We start from the raw sequence: 26,493 nt of genomic DNA, 5'->3' as shown, positions 1-26,493 counted from the left end.
TAGCCATTTTAGAAGCATGTGCAAAAAGCTTAAGTGAACCTCATCAAATATCATCTGAGGTGTTTGGGGTGAAAGGTAAACAGTGCCTTAATTTATCATGCCAAAGAAATAAAGCAACTAAGGTACAGAAGAATGTAATCCTACTTTAAATATTATTCCTGGGAATACTTTTATCACCAAATGTTCAGCTTCAAATTGAATTATACATTTTCACCACAGGTCCACATTCCTGGGGCTCAGCTCAAAAATGAAATTGTTTACACAGGCAAAAAGTAGTTGATTTTATGGCATGGCAGAGAAAAAAAAATGGGATTTTGTTTCTGAGTTTCCTCGACACTCTCTCCCCTAAGCTAGTCTCATGTATGCAGCACCTAAAGCCCTGCTTGGTGTCCTCCATTAAGGGTAGCCCATGCAATGCCCTGTTAGTGCAACACAAATAAGAAAGCCAGCACTGATGGGTGTGGCGTGCAATGTGGCTTCTCCCCAGGAATCAAAATAAACTAGTCATGGTCCACTTGAGGTGTACATGAGTTTACACTGTAATCACTAAAGACATCCCAGCTTCCAAAAATGGCTCCACATACAGAGAAAGCAAGTACCTGCCTCTGCTGTCGTACTTCAGGACAGCCCATCCTTTGGAACGCCTGTTGGAAGGGAAGGACAGCCCTGCAGAGAAAAGGTCAAAAAACTGAATTTCCCCTGAAACTTTCATTTTCTCATTTATCTCTCCCTCCCTTTTCCTCCTCACATGCAGAAGGGGTTTAACGGCATGAAGGCATGGAAGGGGATATATGGAAAGAAGCCGCTGGTAAAACAGAGGTGGTGAGGTGGCTTGGAGTGCTCTGCTGGGAGCCACGGGGTGCTGCTGGGCTCGACGTGTTGCATGCAAGCAGTGGGGAGAGGCACTTCTTCAGCTGTGCTGGGGAGCAGCTGCGGCAAACACCCCCTCCCATCTCCGGTCATGGGTGTGCGGTGCCAACAGACAGATCTCACAGAGCAGCTGGGAAAGCCAGCCATATTTCGCTGATAATTCAAGAGCGAGTCTTGCTTTCAGCTGTAAAAGTGCAGTTGCTTTGCAAGCATTATGGCCAGAGACATCATTTCTATCTAGCAGTGACTCAGAATGACACTCCTTGTGCACCAAAGGCATTTCGGAGGAGCTGCTCTTGTCCAAGCTGGGGTGCCCAGCTTTCGGTCAATTCAGTCATCCCTAAGGAAATGTCTTTGATTTTGTCATTTCCAACAAGCCCAGGTGTTCGTTGCTGTCATGCACTGCAGCTAGGGGCTTGTTCCAGCCCACAGTTCTGCTGGCTTCCATTAGGCGACGCTAGCTTTGAGCCAAGTCTTCTGCATGTTTTAACGATATGCACGCTTAGCAGAGGGGGTTTATGGCAGGCTGCGAATGCTGTGGATTGAGTACATTAGAAACAAAAATAGAACTGAACCAATACCCCAGATTTTATCCAAACCTCACAGCAGGAGCCTTTCCATGTAACAGTCTGGGAAAAAAAAAAAAAAAAAACTTTTGAACTTCCAAAATACTCATTAAAAAGACTGAATCCAAACTTTGCAGCTTGCATCCATGTCTAATGAGACAAAGTCTGGACTTAAAATGAAGCATATTAAAGAGCACAGCACTGTACCATTACTCATAGTGATTCCCTTAGATGGTTTGTAGGATTTCAATGCAGGAAATTCACTGTAATTTGTTCAGAGTTTTTTGTCCACCCAGCAAAATGCAACTTATGAACCATTTCTGTAGAAAAAAATATACTAGCTTCTTTTTTGGACATGCTTATTGGCTGTGGGAGGAGAAAGGAGGGTTTTTTTCACATACATCATTTTAAAATCACAGTTTTAACAGCAGAAAAAGGATAGAACACAGAGCATTCATTGGTATGCAGAGTATTAAAAAAAATGTTTACAAGACACAATAGAAAGAGTCAATTGCATAATTAAATTACAAACTTGGAATTGCCAAAGCATTCTTTTATCCTATAAAGCCATACATATAAATGACTTTGGAATGCTGACTGGGATTCTGCAGAATTGCCAGCTAATTAACAAGTCTAACGAAGGTCTCCTTTCTCTTGCGACTTTTTTTTCCCACTGAAAGTTAGAAATCTTGGAGTTTAACAAATCTGTGACAAAATTCCAAATAACTTCATGGTCATTTTAAGTGGTATGTATGTGAGTGTATATGTGTGTATAGCGAAATGCTTAAGTGAACCTCATCAGTTATCATTTCTGATGTAGTGAGTTAAATGTACAAGTGCTTTATTTACTTTGTCAGAATAAAGCAAGCAACTGAAGTATGGAAGAATGTAATCCTTCTTTAAATATTATTCCTGGGAGTACTTTTATCACCAAATATTCAGCTTCAAATTAAATTACATATTTTCATCACAGGTCCACATTCCTGGGACTCGGTTCTAAAATTAAATTGTTTATATAGACAAAAAATAGTTGATTTTATAGCATGGCAGAGAAAGATTCAGGATTGTGTTTCTGACTTTTCTCTCCATAACCTCCCCAAGCCAACCTTTAACAGCCTGTATATAAAGTGTTATGCAGCGTGGTGCAAATTCAGAGCAGCATATGCATTGCCATATCAAATACAAGCATGGAATTCATTTCCCTTTTAAGATTAAATATTGTTTTGTATAGTGTGGGTCATGTGACTACAATCAGTCTCAGACTTTGCTTCAAGGGAAACCTCATCTGCTTTGAGGGGAAAATGTTAAGTCCTAGACATGCTTACAAAATACTTCAGTGGTGTCAAAGAATTCTTCATCTTCAAAACAGAAACTCTTTGCAGTCCTTCTGTGATACCCTGCAACCATTGTGTGCTGTTAGGAGGACCATCCCACACAAATTACAGCTTTAAAAGTCAGTGTGAAGTCCAAGTCCAGAGGCAAGGGACAAATATTACTCTAGAGAAGTGAATGTACTAATACCACTCAGAGATTTTGCTTGAATTCCGGCTGTTCACCCTGTTTCCCCACAGATTACAACAGTGGGTTCCCACTCACAAAAAGGGCGGGCCCTCTGCCTCTTTAGCTTCAGTGCAGGCAGGCAGAGCTCAGTCTGAAACCTGTTGCTGCATACCACAGTACGATAGTCACTGAGGAAAGAGAGTCACTATCTCTTCATGTAGATCTCAGCATTTTTACAGTCTCATCCCAACAGGTTACTGTGGCAAGGTCTTGCACCTAGGGAGGAACACCCCCAGGTACTGGGATATGCTGGGGATCACCCAGCTGGAAAACAGCTTGGCAGAAAAGAACCTGGGGTTCCTGCTGGACACTGAGTTGAACATGAGCCAGCCAAGAGTCCTTGCCGCTAAGAAAGCTATTGGTATAATGGGTTGTATTAGGCAAAGTATAACCAGCAGTCAAGAAAAGTGATCCTTCCCCTCTACTCAGCATTGGTGAGGCTGTACCTGAAGCCCTGTGTCCAGTTCTGTGGCTCCCCAGTAAAAGAGAGACATGGCCATATTGGAAAGAGTCCAGCAAAGGGCCAACAAGATGATGAAAGGACTGGAGGTGGTGAAGGGAGGGTGCAAAGAGGACAAAGCCGGGTTCTTTTGGATGGGGTTTGACTTCATTCCAGAAGCAGGTGCCCAGTAACAAGACAAGAGGCAATGGGCAAAAAGAGACACACAGGAGGCTCCATCTGATCATCAGGAAGAACTTCTTTACTGTGCAGGTGACAGAGCACTGACATAGGTTGCCCAGAGAGGCTGTGATGTCTCCCTCCTGGAGATCTTCAAAAGCCACCTGGATGTGGTCCTGGGAAACCAGCTCTGGATGTCCCTGCTTGGGCAGAGGATTAGACCGGATGGCCTCCAGAGGTCCCTTCCAACCTCAGCCATATAAAATGCATGCATGAGATGGCATGCAGATACCTCACTGTCATCAAGACAATCAAGAAAAGTCACAGGTACCATTTCTTCTCTTCCTTTTCTGTCTTTTTGCATGGAGTGAGGGTAGTGCCTTAACAAATGACAGCTGAAGACAGCTCTACATAAAGATCTTCACAAAGCCACTGGCTGTGGGAACCCAGAATAAAGTGGCTAGGAACATCTGGTTCATTTAGGAAGATACATATACAAAGTTAGAAAGTCACAGGCAGTACAGGTGGAGAAAGATTTCTTAAAAGATCTTCAGAATGGTCCTTTACTATGAGGGGATAACTTCTTTGTCTTGGAGTTAATGACCAGAGAGTTTGCAGTGTAAGTTAATGGGTGGGTTTGTTCAGTGGTCCTTGAAAGACAGTGGTGCTACCTAGTCCTGCATAGACAAGCTGAGCAAGGGAAGAATAGCAGCAGGTGTGTACCTATTGAGAGGACAATTCTTACTGGAGCTCCTCTACCCTTGCTCTATGCAGGTTTCCTTTGGACTAGAGCTGTTTTGATTTCCTGGATCAAGTGCCCCGAACACTTGTGTGGTTTGCAGCTGCCCAGAGGACCAGACTTTTGTTCGGACCCTACTTCCTCCACAAGGGATTGGAGACCCCTCTGTGAGTTTATGGTGCCACAATTTGGGATTGATTTCCTACAGAAAAAAACCTAGTTTGCTCTGGCAGAAACTACTCTGAAAATCTAACCAAAGGAAGCTGAATGGGGGAAATTAAAGGACTCGTTTCTATACCACATTAAACAGCTGACTTAGCAGCTGTGGAATATGAGCATGAGGTGCCCTGTATCGCCATCAAAATTGCACATGTAACCTTCAAGCGAGTAATGCTTTGTCTTTCAAACTGGTTCGTATGTTCCTACTTAGAGTTCTGATATCATTGCCCATGTTGGAAAGAGGAGAAAAAGTGAAACACATTCAAAGCTTCTCACTTCTCAGACTCTTGTGTTACTCGTGGTCTTGTGTTACTGCCTGTTCCCCCTAAGCAGAGCAAATTGAATGAAAGTCACAGGCAATCTGGAATGCTACAGAGAAGTTGCATTAGATTAGGAATAAACATTGCAAAAGCTCAGTAAATTCATACTGAAAAGCAAGTGAAAATGCATGAAAATTCAAACAAAGGATTTGGAAACATGACTTCAATGGCAAACCATCTCCTAAAATACAAGTTCTTAATCATCAGGGATTACAGGAAAAATTCCATCCACAGAGGCTTAGAATCTATTAATGAAGTAAAACTCAGTGATTCTCTTGCGGAAAACCACAGGTACCATTTTTTCTAATTAAGTGCTTCCTCCCCTTATTGGAACAGCAAGGGGAAAGGAAAAAGGAGAAACGAATTTGCGTGCATACACCATTTCCCTAGAAGTTAGTTCCTCTTCCCTAAGGAACGGCCATAGCACAGCAAGCTAACATTTTGTCATCTCCAACAGCTCTCTCCACCTCTACAATTCCAGTACCTATTGATTTTGCCTGGCCAGTCAAAAATAATGAAGGGGAAGATATTGTTTTTGTTGTAAAATAAGTCTTTTTTATTATTATTTATTATTATTATCTATAATGGTAGACATGAGCTGGAACAAATTGTTCTTAAGACATTTTGCATTTTCTTGTGCTTTTTCCATTATCATTTTTATAGCTGAGATTTCTGTGAGGATTCACAGTGAGTCATTTTATGAGGCAGCTCTGTACCATCTGCACTAAAGAGTTTCCTATCACTCTAGACATTACGTATCTCCTTATGGCAGCCTGGACAATGTAGGGAAATTGCCAAGCCAGGTCACATGCCAGTAGGCCATCATTCATCCAAAAAAGGCGGGCAAAATCTGCTTACAATTAGGTTCAAGCCTTGGTTCTGGATAACATGTCCCTGTGGCTACAAATTCTTTCCTGCCAGCCCCCCACAGGGCTCAGAAGGAGTCCTAGGATGGTCGGTGCCTGACCAGAGAGAAGAGGTCCTGGCCTCTCTCTTTCTTTCTCACCCTTTTTCAATCTTTCACTCTCTTTTCTGAGGAACAATGTGTTTCTGTGTTGTGTCATGCTGATAGTGAGCACAGCTGCTGCTCAAAAGGTTTATACAAGAATTAAATGCTGAAATTGAAGAGAAAAAGTAAGAAAAGAAAAACAAAGAAACATGAAGCTGCAACTTCAAGGAAAAATATAGAATATATTAATTTGAGCTTCTAGCTTGCAAACAGAAAAGATTTCTTGAGAGTACTATATATGTAGAAATGAGCCAGAATACTTATAATGTAAATGAGGCTACCTTGTTACTCCCAGAGCTCTGCCTACCAGCAGAAAAAAAAAAAAAAAAAGAGAGAGAGAAAGAGAAAGAAGAAAAAAAAAGCATTTGAATACATTCGACTGCAATTCTTCTTCTGCAGCATAATCTGGTTAAAAGGAAGCATTTGTTGTGAGATGGATTCCAACCTAACAATAGATTATGTGAGATTAAGGAGAAGATGAAACTTTGATTTTAAAGTAGGTCTGAAATTATTTGGCTATTGGAGTGTGCAAGCCAATTCAGAAATTATAACAAGTCATTTGGAATTCCTTCCCCTTTTCCTTATCAGCCAAGTCTTGAATTCGGTCTTCCCCAGTTGCTCTTGGCAACTACAGTTACCTGTAAAGAGTACAGACCCCTGTCTGCTAGCGGTATCATCTGCCAGAGCAGGAGTGTAGGACATGGTGTGGCTGTACTCAGGGCTAGTCAGGAAACACTTTCAAATGATTTTCACTGTAAAACTTCTTTTAAATAGACGTTTATATTTCTAGCCCCACATCCATTCTCCGTTTAGACAACTGAAATCGACATAGCTGCTGGGACTACAAGTCACAGCAACATTTACCCCATCTGGAGAATCACATCAACAAATCTGCAGATTTTAAGTCCAGTGGATGTACTCTGCAAAACTCAGGGATATCTCATATAAGTCCTCTCCCAGGGCAAACAGTTCAGCGCCATCAGACAGACCACAGCAGATGTTTTTTCATTGCAGAGTTATCTTCATGATCATTGCAAAGACTCTTGTCATGATTTAGTGTCTGAAGGTGGTCAGGCAGCAGAGAAGAAAGTGCCTTCTTTCCTGTAGGTGACTTCCCTCTCATCTGGCCAATAACATAGTTATGAGATAGAAGCAGAGACAACATACAATCAACGTACATCTAAGAGGTCTTTTCTATTGTGACCCTCTTCTTGGAAAATAGTCTCCAAAAATTATAGCTGTACCATTGCTGATGGTATTGAAAGCAACAGCACCATTTCAGAAAAGGGAAATGCAAATGAGACTTCGTATTCAGAGGCACCTACATTCATGGAAGGTTTTACTTCTGTGAATCACTGAAAATTTAAAGGAAAAAGAAAACTTTTTTGTAAAGTCCATGCTGGTTTTTGTAACGACTCGTTCTTATAAATGCTGAAGAGTCAAAGTTATGGAAGCAAGGCATTGGATTTAGGAATACACTAATTATTGTGATATTGAGGACAATGTGAAGCTATTTGAGATTTGGGGTGCTTTTGTGTCAGAAAAAGACTTCTGTTCCAGCTGCTTTGCTCTTTCAGAGAACAAAATGCTGAACCAACTCAGTAGTCTGGAAAGACGTGTGTACATCTGGAGAGATTCATTGACGTTTATGCACTTTGTGAGAGTGGTTACCTCTGATCCAGCTGGAAAAAAAAAATAAAAATAAATAAATAAAAAATAACTTACAAAAACACCTGTTTCTCTGTTACCTGCAGGCTGCTACATAAATTAGTCAGCCGGGGAATGCAGCAAGGCTCAGTGCTTTGGTTCAAACTTGCTTCCAAGTGTGTGCTGTTGGGTTACAGCCTCGAGTAAAAAGGCTCGTACAGCACTGACTCCTGGATCATCTGAACCCAGCTATGTCAGCATATATCCAAAATGATCTGCTGAGACTGCTACAGTCAGCATCTTACCCTGAAAAGCACTTACTGTGGCCAGAACTGCTCATAACTCACTTGCAAGCTGGCCAGTCAAGTGCGTAATGGCTTGTGCAAAGAATGCTGCTGGCCTCTACCCTCAGTGTCAGTTTTACTTGTGGGATCACAACAAAACCTGGAGGACCACAGGACTACTTTGACCTGAACTAGAGTTGTCCCTACTGCTTGGCTCTTCAGCTTCCTTCTCAAATCTAACAGGCAGAAGGTGCATCCTGTAAACAAATTATAGATTAGTGCCACCACCACCCAGCTGATTTGGCAGAACAAAATTAAGAATAGAGACAGAAAACTTCCAATCTCTGGAGGCACATGACCTAACCACCAGAAAAACTGTACAAGAAGACCAGTTAGTGACCAGTTAGTGACTGTAACTCTTAGAAGATTAAAGGGTTGTAGAAAAACTCTACAAAAAAGACACAGGTACAGAGAAAACTGCAAAGGCATGAAAAAAAAATGCATGTGGAAAATGGAAAAAAAAAAAAAAAGAAGAAGAAGAAAGGAAAAATAATATATAGTGGAAAAAAAAAGTCCAAGGACAAAAAGATGTACAGACAGAAAAAAGGGTGGGAAAGAGGAGCTTGTGTTTAATCTTATTCATATCTGGTATTGATCTAATGACAAGAGATTTGGTGCCATCATTATTTCTTTTCTTGATATTGACTCCTGACCTGAGGAAATCCCTAGTAACAGGTTATAATTCTCTTGTACTTAGTGCTGGACCAACAAAGAACAAGAAGATGCCACTTGCCCCAGTGAGCTTCCAGTCAAGCTGTCTTTGGGTTTTGAACAAGAGGAGCTGGTGATTTACACTGTACATTATTTTTCTTGAAGAAAGCAGGGAGAAGATTAATGTTTGGACAGCTGCTATCATGTGAGGCCAATCTTCTACAGTGAGGTAGGCTGTATCAAGCCAAGGTCAAAAGCCTGCAAGAATGAGAAGATTCAGAGTATGGGATGTTAGAAAGTAAGTCAATGGACTTCCAATTTCCGTCTGCTTTCTGGGGGCAAGAAACGAACATGCTACACTTACTGCAAACAGCATGGAAAGGCAGGCCATGGCAACTGCAGCAGCAAGCTGGCTTGTACGAGCAGAACTTCGTTCATTGAAAATGTGGTGGTAGCTGGGTCACATGTCAGGTCTTCTGTAAGTGTTGGCTTTACCATCCAGGTCTTTTGCACAAACAACTGCAGGAAACTTGACAGGTTTTCAGCTACTGGCAAACTTAGATCCGTGCTTACCAGCTCTTCTGCACTTCATATTTCAGGTGGTATTTCAGAACTGTTTGCTTCTTTTCTTTTGAAGAGTAAGACAGAAGGAAAAAACAAAAAGTGCAAAATTTAGGACAAAATTACTACTGAAGACTTTAATTCAAAAAATATTACTAGTTAAGGCCAGTCCTATTTTTTTATCACAAATAATCTCATTCATACGTAAGTTTAATAGTTCAGGAAAGGAAGGAAAGAAACTTTTATGTTGTGTACACTTCAAATTAGCAGAAGAACAGCAACCTTTCTGCAGAAAACAGGCATAAAATCAGGCGACACTTTTGAGATACCATGCAGTAATACATCCCAAAGTCAGACCTTTTCCTTTCACTCTGCTATCTAAATCCTCATCTGTTTGTTTTGGTATTTTGTTTGTTTGTTTGTTTTTTGTTGTTGTTCTTGTTGTTGTTGTTGGGAGGGGGGATTTCTTCTACAATTCTTCCCATTTCACATGTGTTGAAAGTCTCTAATTAGCCCAAGCTGCCATGTAAATACAAGTATAAAGAACACATTTACCAACTGCTCCTGTCTAAACTTAATGGGTGCTGTGACTCTTGACTAACACTAGAATTTAGGAGGTGCTGCCTGTCATCTTTTCCACAGTCAGTACCTTGCTTTTGAATACTTTGGGCATCTGGGAGTAGAAAATGGGGGATCCCAGTGAGAAGCCTAACAGGGGAGTTATGGCTTCTGTTTTAATAATTGCTCAGCTGAACTACAATTACCACAGCTCAGGGAGATAATAATAAACAGAGTTGCCATCAAATTAAGCTAGGCACATTTCATATGTCTGTGCCTCTTTTATACACATACGTAAGCAGAGGGAGTGGAGCAGAGAGCATACACATCAAGTGATAAATACCAGCCCCTGGGGGTTCTTAGAAAACAAATGGGATAATTTTGGAGAACCTAACTATCATTATTGTGATTATTTATTATTAAAAGCCATGCAGTAAGAAAGAGCAGCATCAGGTGATTATTGCTATGTACATAGAGAACTTTCAACATTTATTGTAAAATATTCTCTCATGTCAAACCAATAATCACCCTTTCAAAATGATACCGTGGAGAGCTATATATATGGAGTGCTGAGTATAAATCTTTTGATTCCCTGTTGTAATGTGCAAAGTGTCGCCTCTCACATGAAGGCTGCTGCTGCAGGGCTTTGTGGCAGCTGAAAAGCATATGTTGTGCTTCCCCCGCCTTCTCCTTCCCATTTCCTTACAGATTTTCAAAGTCTCTCTTGATAAATGTCTTCAGAAAAATATTTTATGAGGTGCTTACCTATAAAAATATATCTTTCAAGGCCGAGTACACAATGAAGCCTTAAACACTAACCACACACAAGAAACACTGTTCATTTGGTCCAGAATGTAGATGGGAGGAAATCGAAACCAATCAGTTCTTGGTGAGGGCCAACGTGGAACCTATTAACAGTTTGCTGTGACTTGATGTTATTCACCTGCTGCGGGAGAGAAGAGAAACTCTCTCACGGAGGATGTCCTTTTGTTCAAATGGCAGTTCATGCCTCAAGACATGGAGCCTAAAAACCTCAGCATGTGTGATCAAAGACTTGGGACAGCTTCTGCAAGAGGAAAAACCCAATGTGCTCAGACTCTTCAGTAGAAAGAGGGGAATGCTGAAGGGAGGAGATGGCCCAGATCTAGTGATAAATATCATGAATGGTTTAAAGAAATGATTGGGGAACAATCATTCACTTTTTTTTTTTTTTTCGCATAGCACAGTAACAAGCTACTGGGTTTAAAGCAGATGAACTCAAGTATTTTGTCTTCCAGCACATAATTATGCTTTAGAGATCATTGTCACAAGACAAAGTAAAAAAGAGGAATAGAAGTGCATTCAAAGAGCAAAAGAATGTTATATTACCAAAGTGCCTGGACTTTGATACTTCAGTGAACCAGTGACAGACCCTTTTTAGGAGAAAGGCTATCAGGTCGTGATGGTCACAAAGAATAAATCTCAAATCTCATAGCTGACACATTCACCATTGCAGTCCTCCTAAATAACTTGCAGAAGCATCAGTTCAAGTATGACCCACAGGGAAAAAAATCACTTACAAATCCCTGGGGCATGCTTGTGGTGCATTTCACATTTCCAAAACATCATGGCTATTTTACTGCTGCTCCAGAAGCAGCTCACTACAGGTTGTTACTTCTATAAAATGTTTTCAGTTACTTTGCGGGTGTTCACCATACCACACTGAAAGGTAAACAGCCTGTGATTGCCTGAGAGAAAAAATATATTTACTGTTACAGCTCTCCAATTCAGAAGAAAATATCAAGGTGTGTTATTTTCAAGGGAGTTCAACTGTCAAGGTAACTTCTCAACATGTACCTTTCATTCTGCCTTTTCAACATGTTATGAATATCCTCATAAGTCCTGACGTTTAGTTTTCCATGATACAAATATTACATCTTTTCCCTCACATTATACCTAGGATCAATGTGCCAAGAGTGAATCACAAAATTGCAAAATGTGGCACCATTATAGCTTGACTCAATGTAGCAGCTCCATTTATCATTTTAGGTGAAATTATTCTAGCTACGTAAAACAAGGAAACATCGGTGGATGAGGAAACAGATGTTACATCTGTTCCTGTTTCACTGTACAGACAGCAAGAAAGTATCAGCATAGCTTATTCCTAAATATTGCTGATTCTGTACAGCCATGGCCGTTTGCACTGAGATCTGTGGGACTTCAAACTTCTGAGACAGTGCTGCATGGCCTGTTTCAGTTGTCCTCTGGTCTAAAGTGAATAAAATGGCAATATCCAAGAAAAGAGCACACAGAGGACAAATGAAAAGGAGACTATTGGGGGGGAGGGGGGTGTAGATTTAAGGACAAGAAAATAGGTAGGTTATTTCCCACAAGGCCCTTGCCAATTTGCCTGTTACTTAGAACTTGCTCCTGAACAACTGTCCTCAGCTCCCAGTCCCTCACTCACTCCATGGCATCTGAAGGCACTAAGCTTGAAAATGGAAATGTTGTAATGCTGTGTCTTACGTACCTTTGGCATGTGTTGTACCTATCCACAGTGAAGTATAATAGGCTGCCAAGGGACTATTCCCTCTTCCACTATCCACAGGAAGCCCTTTGCACTCTTGGATTAGAGAAATATTTAATTCCAGGCAGGAAGACACTATTGAGGTCTGAGATTACCATGATGTAGCTGCATGAATTTGATTTTGCCTTTTTTAACAACTCTGCATTGGGTTTGATTTTTGCAGTCTGTAAGAGGAAAAGTAGAAATAGAAATATGTCAAATCTACTTTGAAAATTTTGTTGTTTGTACTTTAAGAAAGTTCACCTGCTCCAATCCAAATATGCTTTCACTCTAAAAGTTATACCACCTTGGTTTCATACAACCAGGAGCTATTTATCTATTGCATTTATGATTTATTTAAAGGACTGCTTTGGGATCCAAAAGAATTTCAGGTTCTGTCTGGGCATTGGTCAGTGGGTGGTGAGCAATTGCATTGTGCATCACTTGCTTTGTGTATTCTTTTATCATTATTGTTATTGTTATTATTATTATCCCTTCATTTTCTGTCTTATTACACTGTTTTTATCTCAACCACAAGTTGTTTTTTTTTACCCATTTTTTATTTTTATTATTTCTTCCCCATCCCAATAGGGAGTGGAACAGACTGAATGGCTGTGTAGTGTTAGCTGCCTGCCAGGTTAAACCACAAACCCACACCTACTCTTACAGAACAATGTGAGCCTTGCTGCACAGTCATTTCTTCTCCCATCAGATGGAAAAGCTGTAGCAGAGAATAGACAAGGACTTCTTAATATCAGAGTTAAGACTCCCTTTTACTTTTCCCTATCCCTTCTTCATGCACTCTTGTCAAAGGGAGCTTCCCTAGCCCATTCCATGTTATATCTCAGAAAAAACCAGGACTTATTCTTTCAGCTGTTCCATGAACTAACATCCTGCATGCCTTTCAGTAACAAAGTTTAGCTTCAGGGTGATCTTGTGCCGTCTTTGAGTTTTTAACCAGATGATTTCAGTGCTCTTCCCAGTGCTAGCTGTCTCCCAAGACTGTGTGCTGAATGGGGGATGTCTTTTTTTTCAGTGCTTGTACAGGTATATGTGTCTCTTGTACAACCTAAATTTAGCTTAGATTTTAAGTATTATATACACTATGTGTTCTTGCTGACAGTAGAAAATCTAGGATCATCCAAGGAAAATCAGAGCAGACTGTATTCTGCTTCTATCAGCCATCAGTCTTCAAATGAAAGTGACAAACTACAGAAAATTATATTGTGCATCTACTTACTTATATAATAGCATTGGTGGCAGAAAGCTACCTTCCTGCCCTGCTGAAATGACCCAGACACCTAGCCTTGGGTTATTTCTATTACTAATGATACAGAGCTACAAATGTTACTATGCATTGTTGTGTAGCAAGTGCCTTTATAAATTTGCCAAGGTTGTGTGCAGCTGGAAGTAAACGTGGGGTAGCTCCTTTGCTTTTCATCTTTGGACACTAATCTATTGTACAAATGTTTAAACACAGCATGGCAACCCTTGCTGGTAAATTCATGGAAGAAATATCACCTGTAGACAATGACTGATGTCTGCTTCATGCATTTCTGCCCTACATTCAATCCATATATTTCAGAGGAGAAGATATCATATGGATTAAGTTAGTAACACTCATCCTCACATTTTCAAGGAGCATTTCCCTTTAAATCAAATCTCTGTGGACCCTGACAGGCTTTCACACCTAGTCTTATTTCATGCTGGAACTTTCCAGGGATACATTAGTCGTGCCTCACAAATCACCATGTTTACTAGTGAATGAAACACCGTACGCAAGCATTACTTAAATCCATGATGGAATCAGGAGCATTTTACACTTGTGTTGGTGGTGAGCTAAAGGACCCATCTCCTTGAGGCTTCTACCATATGTTTTGTTCTTAAAGCAAGTGTCTTAATAAGGCACTCACAGAAGATTTTGATTAGTGGAAGGTTCCCATGATATCTTTATCTTATGGTAGGTTTCCTCTATACTCATCTGCAGGCATTTTAATTTATTTTTTTTTTAATCTAAGGAGTATTAATCAGGGATCCTAATACATTTTTAGCCAACATCTCACTTATTTTTGTTCACAAAAAAAAAAATGTATCTCTTCTCTCTGGTTTAACATGTTAATATTTGAATACAGGAAATATATATATAAACAGCAAGTGTCTGTTGAATACCTAGAGCACAACTCCCATGATACCAATGGTCGTGCATGTATGACAGTATCTAAACTGACTACCCCTGTGAAATTTACACTTCTGTGAGTCAAAGTCTGAAGTTTTTAATTTTGAAATAGACTTTGAAGTAACCTCTGAAAACAGCAGGAAAACGAGCAGAATCAAAGTCTCTGAGACACTACTGTATTCTGCAGAAGGACATTATCTGAACTCAGATAATTTACTAACATCTTGGTGGATATATGATATTCTAAACACTTGTGAGACTTTAGGTTGTAATGTTTTGGGCGAGAGAAATCAAACCTTCAAAAAAACAAGTTCAAGGAAAGTATCGTCCAGCCTGACTGCTGCCTTCTATAGTACAGGTGGAATAAAGCTAGGCAACTCTGATTAGCAAGCAGTCAAAGTAATGTTCTCAGGTAATAATGCAGCAGAACATAAGATAAGAGCCAGGCTGAAGCAGGTCCTTATCAGCTCCTTCAGTGCTGTGAATGGTAATGTTACAGGCAAAATTGGCCATGAACCCATTTATTCCAGATTGTTGTTTTTGACTCCCTTTTCCAGAAGACATGGATCTTGAAGTATGCAGAAGATGTGCAGGTCAATGATGTCCTAGTAAGGATAAGCACAGATTTTGTGTTACCTAAATCAGTTTGTTGGAAAAAGATCTAGAGTATCCCACCAAGAGGTGGCACACCATGACATAAGGAAATACCATATGGCCATGTTATAACAGAAGAACCCAGGCTGCTGTGGGTTGATTTTGCTGCGCTTTCTAATAGAGCTTCTGAGATGTCTGTGCAGAAAGAGTGTTGTATTTTTACTTTCCAAAGGGTGTAGCCTGTATTCCTTCACGTGACAAGGTACTTAAGCTGGCTGTTGTTGATACAATCTTCCTACATGAGGGCATGAGGTCTTTTAAGCTCTCTCAGTTCTTGGAGGAGAAAGATAAATAAATACCTCAAGAGGGCAGTAAATTTCATTTGAAAACAGGGAATCTCTGGAGCTGCTTATCTAATCACAGAGGCAGAGTAGACTATAGGCTTACAGCAGATAGCTATGTTTTAGACAGCTAAATGTAAATTGAATTTAGTTTGTGTCCCATTGCACACCCATGTAACACAGAAGGAGCAAAAGGACTATTTCCATGTTAGTGTCCACACCTTGCTTCTGCACCCAAAGACAACGGGAAGGCAGGCATGCAATGCTTCATGCTTCCAAGGAAGCCATTTCTCACCACTTACCTGTGAAATTATCCTGTCTCTGAAGATGAGATACAGAACAAATCTATAAGGAAACCATGCAAAAAAGCCAGCCAAATCTCTGTCTGGGCAGCTAAATAAGCTGTTTGATCTTAAAAAATGCTCTGGTTGATGAATTTTAGTGATTGATATTCTCTCTTTTGGTGCGACAGAAGATACAAGTACATTCCCCACACTGGGTAAATAATAATGTTCTTCAAGTCAATGGATATCTCTAATTTTAATTTTATCTATTTAAATATAATTGCTTACATAACTAAAACCAAGCCTATAAGCTAGAAGGCATATCATCACCATGGGATCTACTGCACTGAACTAGAAAGTTAGGACAAACATACAGGTAACTGGCTCAGTAAAGTAAATGAGGAAGGAGAGAACAAATCAGTGCCACTTCATCAAAAAGCCTGGATGTTGCAGAAATATGTTTTGAGCTGTTTGGTGTGTAAACTGCATGGTCTTTGTGACCTAACATACAAAATAGCTTTCTGTCTACCCTTAAACATGCTCTTTGTCACCGTAACAAAAGCCACAGCTGTAAACAGTTTATGGTGCAATTGCTTGATCAACAGCCACCGGAATAAAAGTAAGATGAACCCATCTTTGTTGCCTCAACAGCCCTCACCTCTGCTACAAAAATGCTTTTTAACTGCCTGCAGACGGGCTTCTTCACAAGTGTTTCTAATTCAGCTAAACATCTTGATAGGAAATGTCATAAATTACATGTATGAGACTGTCAGTAGAATTTTCAACAGACGTAACATGAGTTTATATTGAAATAAAATGAGAACTTTGGACAAATTTCTGAGCCCATAAACATTTAACTTCACCTACAATCCCACTCACAAAGATATTTGGGAAATATTTGATGATCTCAGCTAGCATGTGATTGGAGGGAAAGAAAGACTCATAGTATGTCATTTCATTACACCTTGCATTGTAATCTTCCTGCATTTTCCAGAAGTGACTCCACTTACATATTCCAGAAGTGATAAAATGTACTACAAATGAACTATTGTGTCCATTTCCTGAATACTCATCTTGGACCGGGACAAGAATTTCTCTCTAGACTTTGATATTTATTTCCTGGTATATTTATTTCTCTGGTAGACATTTGAGATCTGGGTGTTGAAAAGATGCATGCATGTACTTAACTTTATATATGTGAGTACTGCCATTGATCTCAGCAGGACTAGCCTTTTCCTGAAGTCAGTGAGACTACTCATGTCTGAAATTGGGCAAGTAAATTAAATCTTTTCAAGATTAGGCTTGAAGCAAATATTTTTTCCCTCAACAGTGTTCAGTGCAAAAAAAAAAAAAAAGAGAAAAAGAAAAAAAGAAAAAAGAGAACAGGAAAAAAAAAAAAGAGAACAGGAAAAAAAAAAGAGAACAGGAAAAAAAAAGAGAACAGGAAAAAAAAAAGAGAACAGGAAAAAAAAAAGAGAACAGGAGAAAAAAAAAGAGAACAGGAGGAAAAAAAAGAGAACAGGAGAAAAAAAAAGAGAACAGGAGAAAAAAAAAGAGAACAGGAGAAAAAAAAAAGAGAACAGGAGAAAAAAAAAGAGAACAGGAGAAAAAAAAAGAGAACAGGAAAAAAAAAAAGAGAACAGGAAAAAAAAAAAGAGAACAGGAAAAAAAAAGAGAACAGGAAAAAAAAAAGAGAACAGGAAAAAAAAAAGAGAACAGGAAAAAAAAAAGAGAACAGGAAAAAAAAAAGAGAACAGGAAAAAAAAAAGAGAACAGGAAAAAAAAAGAGAACAGGAAAAAAAAAGAGAACAGGAAAAAAAAAAGAGAACAGGAAAAAAAAAAGAGAACAGGAAAAAAAAAAGAGAACAGGAAAAGGAAAAAGAATAAAAAGAAAAAGAAAGAGAGATCTTTCCTTTTCAGACCTAGTATTTTCTATTCTTGACACTTTTGTTATCATCAAGACTACCTTATTCCTGTGTGTAATTCTGCTCTATTTTTTTCTGCAGTTGTAAAATGCATTATGTAAATTTCTGTAAAACTTAGCTTCTACTTGTTTTCACTGCAAACTCTGCTAACTTTGAAGTATTGTATGCTACCATGTAGCCACATTTTAAAGGTGTTGATTGGTTTCCTGAGCAGTTAGGTATATCTTACTGCATGTGGTTCTCTTCTATTTTATGGGATTCATATGCCACACTACTCACTTTTATGCCTCTGATTCTTCATTAAGGAGTGTGATTAACATCTATCATTGTCAAATTTGCATTGAAATAGAAACCATTGCTTTGAAGCATCACGGAGTTGAACTCCATGTTCTGGAACTGATGTGATTCTACACACACCAGTCATCCTAACATGGTTTCAGGTTAAGGCCAGTTGCTGCATATCTATAACTCATGGTGTTACCCACCCTTTTGACCTCTCTGGAGTGCTCCTTAAAATCTCCATTCTTTTGCTTCATCTTTCTGGTCACCTAAGGATTCTCAGTAAGTACAGCTGGACTTAAGCAAATGCTGCTTTTCCTTTCCAGATTGTATAAACAGCAATAAACAACATCTTGGCAACATACTTCAGTCAAAGAAGTTGCTTATATCAAACAGGAGGAATAAAACTAAGGAAAAAGAAGGCTATAATACAACAAAACTCTGTAGTCATATCCATCTTAAACTGAGGTGGGATGTCCAAAGAAAAGCCCGATTTCTTCAGACTGCCTAGAAAAGCGAGAAACAATTCCACAGTTACCCTATGGATGGAATTGGGTGTTTTTTCATCTGTTGTTCTTTACACATGTTGCTTCTCATAATGCCACATTTGGTGACAGCCAAATAAGCAAGATTTCCTCAAATAATAGCTCATTCTTCACCATTTACATTTCTGAAATATAACCCCAAGGTGTCCTACCTCCACTCTTACTAAGATTCTTTCTTCCATCTACGAGCAATTAAGTCCACATGTTCAACCAATAATAATTCTAGAAACCCAAGCACAAATCCATATTCATAAGGTAAGCAATGTAGTGCAAGTATATGTTTATGAATATAAATTTTTATATTTCATTCTGTGTATTGTAATACCCAGTACTTCATTTCCAGGCAAAAGAGTTACTTTTTTTTTCTTTTCTGTGTTCACAAAGCAAATATTATCAACTGCATAATAAACTTGTGATTACATTCTTTAGGAGTGATTGAAATTGGATGCCCTGAAGCCATAGATAGATTGCATTAGACTTATTGCTGTGAAATTGCTGAATCAGACACCAACCATAGAAATGTCTCCATTTCACAAGAAGAGCATTTGGCTAACGTTTTCTTGCTAGTCTGGAAATACTCAACCTGAACTGATAATTTCAAACCTGTAACTTTTTTCTGGCAAACAACACTCAGAGAGATCCCAAATTATTTCTGTTATGGGATCATTAAAAAAATAAATAAATAAATAAAATTAAAAAATATATACATCTTGAGAACTTTTGTGTAATCCACTTACATTTCCAGTTTATTCCTTCCAAATTATTGTTGAACCAAGCAGCATTGGGTGGAAAACAAATTTAGCAAAGACATTTGACTCAGTGTAAACAAGTTGGGAAAATATTTTTTAACCTGTTTCCTCAGAAAATTTGCTTGTATGTGCATCTATTCATCTGTCTGTTTGTACCTCCAAGTACTGTTACCTTTCACTGTTTTCCAGTTTTAACTGATCTGTAGAGGTTATAGTGTAAGTTTTCATACACTTTTGGAAAAGAGGCAATAAAATAGAGAGAAGAAAACAACACTGCAGAAGCTATATGCTGCACTCAACACCGATGAGTCCTAAGGGGATGCCCACAGATAAAAGATACTACAAACACCCCTAGGAGAGGAAAAGGTTGGGTCAGTGTTTATACTTCATGAGGCATCAGTCAACCCAACTTTGAGGCACAAGTCACGGGAGCCCAGACCCAATTTTCCTCTTCCTCTTGGAACTAGGTATTGATCCAGCCATTAATTATCATTGGACGTGCTGATCATTGGCATCAAGTTCACTGCAGTGCACATAAGGATGATAAGAGACATATACAAAATGACTTACTAATTAAATGGCTGGGAATACACTTGTACACATTCAGTATTTAAATGTTGCTACAATGTTAGTGGTAAGAATAGTCATAGCAGTACTTCATAATTATGTATTTATTTGTTTCCTACCACAGATCACCCAAAGAATTTAGAAAACAGACAAACATTTTTACCTTATTTTCAGAGATAAAGCAAAGAAGGCAAGGGGCTCAGGTAACTTACAGAGGTAAAAAAAGATCCCTTCTCCCTCAGGCTCCAGCACTATCTTATAACTGTTTGATTGTGTCACCAAATAACAGCAGGTGCTGGAGGAGTAGTTAGTAAATACCATCACCCCAGAACCCCATTGGACATTTTCCATGATATCACTCAGTATCAGAGCAACAGTATGAGTGTAAATGCTCTCCTCTGCCTAACCTTCTAGACATTAGTCCATGGTCCTTTCACCTTACCCATGTTCTCAGCTTTATACATAGACTATATAAAATTGCCAAATCACCATATAGTTAAGTGGTTCCAGGTTTATATTACAGTATTCATTGTGGTTGGGAAAATATTCTCAAATACTGTTTAAACTTACAATAACTCTTCAGAAATTGTTTTTATATTTGACTGTGGCCTTTTATCTCTTCCTAGTGCAGACAGGGACCTGACTCCATTAATCTGCAACTGATTTGTGTGATGGCAACATTTCCAGCTGCACAAGTGCTGTAACATCTACACCTAAATTAGCTCATGAGTCAACATATCCAGTTGGGTTATTACATGTATTGCATCAATTATCTACAAATGAAATACAGCTGCGTTGTCTGTTGCACCATTTTAAAACATCTACTTAACGAGCCTCAGAGCTCAGAAAGATTGGGAGCATTTGGTGACAACAAATATAAAAGAAACCTAATCTGGTTCTACATTATCCAGCTGTAATTATTCTTTTATTTATTTTTTTTTAGTAGAACCAAATCAGGTGTTTACCATAAACATAGGCGGTATTTTTAGTTTATTTGCTAAATAAGAGCTGGACACAAGAAGCATGCTTATGTCACAGTCAAAGGTTTTCACTTGCAAAACAAGGTCACCCAGGTCTTTGTGACAGACACTTGAATAAAAAAAAAAAAAATGGATTCTTTTCCAGCAGTTCAAGATCAGGCTGACATTTTGATTGATCCTCCTTAATCTTTTTCACATTTTCTTTTACTAAACAGGGCAGCATCACCATGGCCTCGCAGTTTCCTCCATTTCTGGGAGGAGGGGGAGCAGGGGAATTGGAGGGGAAGCACAGGATCGGGGTCTGAGAAGTTGTCTCCATATTTTCAGCAGTTGAAAGAATCTCCAGAGAGCTCCCAAATTGCCTGTATACTTTTTTATGTGCGGTGTGTTTGGCACCTGTTTTCAATTGCATCTTCAGATCAGAAGATCCTCCTACTTGGGGTCTGCAAGCCTGGCCATAGCATATAAAACGTCCCGTGCATATGGCTGTCATTTCTGTTTTCTTTGCAAATGATTTCTGCTCCATGTGTAGGTGTCTTGTTTGAGGCCTGCTTACATCATACATATGGAACTTGATCCCCAATGTAGGAAGTACGTACGGAGGGCATTTGTTTAAACTTTTGGTCAGTGGGGGTCATTCTCATTGTAAATGGATTTTCACTCATAAACTATGTGAGATTAGTTTAAGTCATCACTGGAGACCCCAGCTTTGCAGAATTCATGGCACATGAAAGCAAGATGACTTCTAGTTCAAACTTGTCCCAATACAGCCTCCATATGCTGGCACACGGGCCAGCAGCTTTCACACGACTATCCATCACAGCTGCAATGATGAGGGCTGGGGACATTCCACAACAGAATAAAATGTGGTACACCCTTTCCTGGAAAATAGCTGTCTCTATGAAGAAGTGAGATCACCAGAAGGAAGCTGACCCTTCTGCTCACGTGAGGGTGGCCTTACTTGCTCTGCAAATCCCTGACATCTGACCTGGAGACAGTCTGGGCTTAAAATCTGAGCAGACTTTTAAACACCCACATTCTGGGGAGTCTAGAGAACAATGCTTGGCTGAGTTCATGACTGAGGTATGGTGTGGGAATGGAGGTCAGTATGAAAATGGAAGTTAAAGAAGAAGGAGAAAACAGTCCTTAAAATAAATGTTTAACCTATAACTTAAACAGGCTGTTCAGTCACAAAATGTCACAGCGAACAACCAACGTGCCTGGGGAGGCAAGCTAGCACTCCTCTTCACCCAGGGTACTATACAAGCCAAAGAAGTGACGCAAGAAAGCCAAAGAGGCCCTTTCTTCCTGATAGGGACATCTCCAGACACCCAGCAGCTGTCCAGCAGCAGCAGCACCCTTTGGCAGCACCCCAGACCCCCCAGGGAAAGGCTGCTGCGGTGGTGCCCAGACGCAGAGCCTGGGGGAGGCTGCCCCAAAAACACCTTGTGGGGCTGAGAGACCACAATGCCCATGCTGCAAAGCAGATGCCTCTGAGAAGGTGGCCCCCATGGCAATGTACAGAGGCCAGCTAATTGATCCGTCTTCTCCTACACAATGTTTTTTAACTGTCAGAAACGCAGCTTGGAAGGGCCAGTAAGACATAGTGAAAGAAACACAGGGTTGGGTAGGCTGGAGTTCTAGAGACGGTAGAAAACATCCTCCAGTGTGACCAGTGTGGGAGGCCAGGCCAGATGAGTGGGCGACTCCAGAACCTTCCCCACAAGGCCTCTAAGAGGTCTGGAGTCACCTCCTGACGTGTGCCCACCCTGAGCTTCCAGCCCACCTCACAGGGCACCCAGGTCCCAGACTGGGTGCCCAGGGCTCCCTTGGCCTGCCCACAGGCACCACGGCACTGTGTGACACACGGACCAGGGCTGGCTACTCGGAAGGGGTGGCACATCACATGAAGGAGCAGGCTGATGCTGCTCTCCCAGGGGCTCGGGTGAAGTTTGGTTTATAATATCCAAACATCCTTGATGCTTACATTCCTCTGGACAAAGGCTTTCACACTTGAGACCCCCAGTGTTTTCCTTCCCATTATCATGATTACAGAGCATGTAATCCCCTTTCTCCTCTTTTTTGCCTTCATTTGATCTGTCATCAAGGAGCTGTTTTCTTTGCTCCCCTGGCCACTGTGCCCCTCCCACCCTTGGCTATCTCTGGGAAACACACGCACGCACACATGGCCTTTACTGTAGGCCATCCCCCAAAGCAAGGGAAAAAAAAAAAAAAAGAAAAAAAAAAAAGAAAAGATCAAAAAGTCACAAGTGTAGCAGATGTCAAGTGGTCCCTCAAGACCTCTACTTAACCCCTTCCTCAGGCTTTGCTGAACTTTGACAAGAAATCAATCAGAAAGAAAACAAAGCTTTTCTAGAACTTTACTGTGTTTTATTATAAATCAGGGCTCAGTTTATATATCCCAATGCCTTGCTCAACTGCAGGAAACATTTAATGAAGCCAGAGCTGGCTTAAAACCCTGGCTATGAACTTACTTACTACTAATTGGGGTTGTTTATGACTTTATGTAATAAAGTTTGACATTGCAAACTGTGAACACTTTTTACAGTACTTCCTTCTCTTTCTGCCCCTGAAATGTCATCTAAAACCAGGTGTATGAAATGTCTGTGCAGCAGTTAAGCAATCAATGCCTCTTATCTAAATGACAGAGATGTATGGGGCATTTAAAGCCTAATGATTATAAATGGGGGAGAAAATAAGCGTGGAGGAACTTTTCCATCTTTTTTCTCTAAGTACAGTATGCCTTGAAAATTTATCATATTCTCTGCAAGCCACCTCAGGATTGCCTACAACTCCTTACACAATGAAAAATTGCAGACCATTTTGCAGAGGGAAAATATCTTCTCAGATTGCAGCTTTGTCTACAGTTTGGGGAATACTGTCCAAACTAAAACTGAAAAATTTTTAATAAAAAACAGTAAGTCAGCCTGAAAAGATAGAAAACTCCAGAAACAGTTAGTTGGAAAAAACCATTGAAAAATGGTTTTCCTGTGTGCGCAGTGGGCTTTCAAGGTCCTCTGAAGACAGTTTTTTTTTTTTTTCCTACTGATGTATTTTATTCTGAGTCAGTTTTGGTTTTCAGCTGCTGGTTGCAGTTCTGCAATCAGTTCTACCCTGGCAGACCTTTTCACCTAGGCATAGATCCTGTGAGGGCTTTTCATCTTTGCACAAGACATAACTCCCCCAGTTAGATCAGATTGCAGGATCAGGGCCTAAGCATGAATACATCCAGTCCTCTCAGGAAATGCTTGACTCAGCCAAAGAAGTGTAACCCAAGAAACAACACTCTACTTGGTATGGAAAAACCAACTTCACTGAATATATTAGTCTGTAGTGCTCTGCCATCACAACCAGCAGCTACAAGAAAAGGTGACATTCTTACCTTCTCTGACATGCCAGTCCTCTCTCAGGCTCATTTTGGAAGACTAAAAATATCAACGAATTCTGCGCAAGCACAGGGGTCTGTAATTATGGCTCTTCATGCATGACTGGCACCTTTATTGTGTACGATGTGGTTTGATCTTTATCTACCTGATTACAGGCAAAAGGAGAATGGGAACATGGCCTTCATCTCTACTTTACCTCCCCCAGCAGTGTGGTACATTTCAGCCTATTGTCTGTCTTATCACTGGCAACCCAGCCACTTTCCAGGACGCAATAATGGATGTTTCTGTCTGGTGGCTGTAGCTCATGTTCAGTTTATCTGTTCATGTATCATAGTCTAACAACCTCGGGGGACCTGAGTCCATCCAACTAATACCAACCAATTGCACTTGCACAGAAGGTTCAATGCCAGATCTATCTTCAGCAGTCACACCCTTTCCCCATATTTTTTTCCTTGTAACTTATGTCCTACACAAAACTGTGCCTTGCCTGATGGCTGAGGAAAATGAATTTCACTTATTGAGGCATATGTTCCAGAGGCATCCAGCTAGAAAACTGAAGGTGGAAACCCAGGTCATGCAGGCTAGTGCTGCAAGGATGAAATCCAACATCATGGATCCAAAGCACGAGAGGACACAGTGTGACATGCAAAAGAGTCAGACCTCCATAAACATACAAAATCTGAGCTGAACACCTAATAGCCAAAGGATGAAGGTAGGCATCACACTTAAGGGTACAGGGAACAGCACGTTATTCTATGTACATCCAAGTTGTCACGAGCTCTGGGCAAGGTATGCAATACTTGGCAGCCTTGTAAGCATGTCTAGGTATCTAAGCATGTGATTAGATCCCATCTGACTGGGATATTCAAATGAGCCCAAGCAGGATAGATATCTAGCATCATTTTTTCCTAGATCCTCATCTTCTAATTTGTCTTGGTATGTCTGAAAATTTTCATAAGTATCTATCTATCTATCTGTCTGTCTATCTATTTATCTGTCTAACTATCTACCTACCTACCTACCTCCCTCCCTACCTACCCATCAACTCCTGGAATGTCTAAACACCTTTGAAATGCTGGTACTTAAGTCTGGGTTCTCTGGAGCATTGCCTTGTTACATAGCTAGGTAAATGCCTTCAAAATGCTTCTAGTCAAAACAAAAAGGGGCAAATCCTTTGTTTTTCTTAAATTATCAAGAAAAAAAAATTGTCTAGAACAAAGCCGGAATGCATGATGCAGTGTCTAACATACAATTATATATTATTCACTTCATTCCTGTAACTAAGAGGTTTCTTTCTGTGTCTTTTACAGATAAAATAGTGTTAAGTCAAGTCAGCTTCTCTTTTTTCTTGATGTCCAAAGAGGATAAAAATATAGCGCAGGTGTAATTAATCTTTTTTAAAAAGCAGTTTACCTTTCTCAAAGTACCTCCACTATAGTATGTAGAAAAAAAAAGAGAAATGGCCCTCTCTAGTGCTACAGGATTTCTCTCTTTAATCAAAAGCATTTGATGGCTGATCATTAATAACATGTTTGTCAGTAACTGTAGTCTGGTTCAAACACCATTCTTTGAACTGGAGTATCATATTTGGGTACACTGCAAGTCCACAGTGATTTTTACACAGCGTTTTATTTTACCTTTTCCTTGTGTCAAGAGATTCAAGTTACATATGAACTGACAGGCAGATGCAATAGATCCTCTGCAGAGAATGATGATAGGCAATGGGGTTTGTAACTTTTCAAAGTGGACTGCCATATTTCAAGTGTCTAACCTGGTGATGAATCAGCTATCATTTACCATTAAATGCTTTGGTCTCTGCCTTCAGAAATGTGAGGTTTGGGGTGGGTTTGTGTCTTTTTTTCCTTTCTTTTCCTTTCTTTTCCTTTCTTTTCCTTTCTTTTCTTTTCTTTTCTTTTCTTTTCTTTTCTTTTCTTTTCTTTTCTTTTCTTTTCTTTTCTTTTCTTTTCTTTTCTTTTCTTTTCTTTTCTTTTCTTTTCTTTTCTTTTCTTTTCTTTTCTTTTCTTTTCTTTTCTTTTCTTTTCTTTTCTTTTCTTTTCTTTTCTTTTCTTTTCTTTTCTTTTCTTTTCTTTTCTTTTCTTTTCTTTTCTTTTCTTTTCTTTTCTTTTCTTTTCTTTTCTTTTCTTTTCTTTTCTTTTCTTTTCTTTTCTTTTCTTTTCTTTTCTTTTCTTTTCTTTTCTTTTCTTTTCTTTTCTTCTTTCCCCTTCTCACGAAACACAAAGAATGTCCAGTTTTGCTTTTATTAAAACCCATCCCAAAACTATAACACACTTCAATGCAAACAGGACAAAGCCCAAAATAAACCTATGAAATTGCTTCAAATTGCAACACAGTCATATCCTTGAAGAGATAGCATTGTCATTAACATCTTCTACAGCCATCAAAGTCTGTGAGAATGTCTAACTGACTATGTCTGGCAG

The 26,493-nt window shown here is 39.7% G+C and overlaps 1 long non-coding RNA gene across 2 annotated transcripts; it reads right to left on the bottom strand.

Annotated features, from left to right (window-relative positions):
• Nucleotides 1-5,011: 5,011 nt before the first annotated feature.
• Nucleotides 5,012-19,943, bottom strand: LOC308184999. Of its 2 annotated transcripts, XR_013943067.1 has the most exons (5): nucleotides 12,173-12,383; nucleotides 10,429-10,609; nucleotides 8,909-9,172; nucleotides 8,627-8,802; nucleotides 5,012-7,584 (listed from the first exon to the last, which is right to left on the bottom strand). It is a non-coding gene; the product is annotated as an uncharacterized lncRNA (long non-coding RNA). The 2 variants fall into 2 exon arrangements; XR_013943066.1 differs by lacking the exons at nucleotides 10,429-10,609; nucleotides 12,173-12,383 and adding an exon at nucleotides 19,881-19,943.
• Between the last annotated feature and the right edge of the window lie 6,550 nt (nucleotides 19,944-26,493).

Source organism: Anser brachyrhynchus (assembly GCF_964034855.1).
Source record: "Anser brachyrhynchus genome assembly, chromosome: Z".
Classification (NCBI taxonomy): domain Eukaryota; kingdom Metazoa; phylum Chordata; class Aves; order Anseriformes; family Anatidae; genus Anser; species Anser brachyrhynchus.
The sequence above is the reverse complement of the archived record's forward strand: the minus strand, read 5'-3'. Positions and strand labels throughout refer to the sequence as shown.